This window comes from Callorhinus ursinus, unplaced genomic scaffold (genome assembly GCF_003265705.2).
Source record: "Callorhinus ursinus isolate GAN/ISIS: 27379988/994484 unplaced genomic scaffold, GSC_fseal_2.0 scaffold118, whole genome shotgun sequence".
In the NCBI taxonomy this organism is placed as follows: Eukaryota; Metazoa; Chordata; class Mammalia; order Carnivora; family Otariidae; genus Callorhinus; species Callorhinus ursinus.
Window position 1 is genome coordinate 615,058 of NW_027397180.1, and position 1,509 is coordinate 616,566.

A 1,509-nucleotide genomic window follows, 5' to 3' on the forward strand; every position below is an offset into this window, starting at 1 on the left:
CCCCCACGCTGACACCCGCACTCACACCACTCCATCTCTCACACCCGCGCTCCCTCTCGCCGCGCCTCCTGCTCTCACACGCGTCCCCCGCGAGCCCACTTCGCCGCGCGGAACTGAGGCCGTGCGAAGAGGAGGAGGAGCAGGAGTCGAGACGCCGGACGCGGACACCACCCCGGCCGGCCACCGCGGGGCTCACCTTCATGTCCCAGAGGCCGGCCGGACCACCCTCGCGCGCGGCCGGAAGACGCTAGCGGGCGCCGCCGGAAGTCCCGCCCCAGAACGCTGGCTCGCCGCCGCCGCGCACGGCACGCTGGGGTAGGGGCGGGGCCGAAGCCTGGGGCGGGGCAGGACAGGGGCCGGCTCCAGTGCCGGACTCGGGGCGGGGGACAGAGGGCAGGGGGCCCGGGACAGGGCCAGGGCAGGGGCCGGAGGGCGGGGCAGGGCAGGGGCAGGGGCCGGTGTGAGGCGGGGCTGGGGGCGGGGTCGGGGGGCCGGCTCCGTGCCGGACGGGGGACAGAGGGCGGGGGCCGGGGGCGAGGCCCCGGTCGGGGCAAGGGGCGGGGCCGGGGGAAGGGACCGCGGTAGAGGCAGGGGCTGGCGCAGGGCAGAGAGCGGGGGGTATCTCTCCCTGGGAGGCTGGCGCCTCAGCCACGCCGCGAGGTGACCCCACGGGGACCATCGGGAGCCGCCTCTCCCGGCCCCCTTCTTCCCCTCTGGTGGCCACCCTCCACCCTGGCCCTCCCCGACATCCTCCACAGTACCGAGTGAGCGCGGTTCAGTCCTCCGCCTCAGGCAGCGTCCGTGTGGCCCCTGGACATCGAAAACCTCTGCGCGTAGCCGAGACCCTGGGCTCTGTCCTGCCTCCAGGGTCTGTGCACCAAACTACAGCTCTCACAAGCTGGAGCACCCCCCCAGAGGCAAACAGAACCCCTGCATCTCAGCGCAGGCAAGAGGACTGGGCACCGCTGGGACTGAACACAACGTGGCCAGCGATTTTCATCGCAAGGCATTTTACACTGGATACAAGCTGACAGACACCCCCCGCCCATCCCTATCTGTTCCCAGCAGTTTCCTGCAGAAAACCACACAACCGTCCCCACCCCAGCTCTGCCCCTCCAGCCCCAGGACGCCCTGCCCGTCTTGTTTCCCCATTTCTGCTGATTGAGACGCTTCTTTCTGAACTGACCTTCGTTCTCTCTCCTCCTAGTCATATTTCCTTCTTTCTCTTCCCCATATTTCCTGCCAGCTGACCCTCCACAGTCTTCCCAGAGAGGGCTGGAGCCTGCTGTGTGTGCTGAGGCACATTATGTGCCAACTGTCAGTGGCAGCTCTGTGTTCCTGGCACCCCGCCCCAAGTGTACTTGGTCAGCCTCGCATCCCTAACCTGAGGCTGCCCCTCTGGGACAACTTCAGAAGTGTCCCTCAGTAAGGCGCTTGGCTGACTCAGTTGGCAGAGCATGTGACTCTTGCTCTCAGGGTCATGAGTTCAAGCCCCATGTCGGGTGTAGA

The 1,509-nt window shown here is 67.8% G+C and overlaps 1 protein-coding gene across 3 annotated transcripts in view; it reads right to left on the bottom strand.

The window, feature by feature from the left end:
• CHID1 (chitinase domain containing 1) overlaps positions 1-999 on the bottom strand; it is a 26,036-nt gene extending 25,037 nt beyond the window's left edge. Inside the window, exon 1 of one of the 3 annotated variants that reach the window (XM_073889784.1) lies at positions 762-999. The gene's annotated coding sequence lies outside the window, so the exon portion shown is untranslated. Of the gene's footprint in view, positions 1-196; positions 323-761 lie in introns of those variants that run through there. The other 2 variants (XM_073889786.1, XM_073889783.1) reach the window with 2 other exon arrangements.
• Positions 1,000-1,509: the final 510 nt, after the last annotated feature.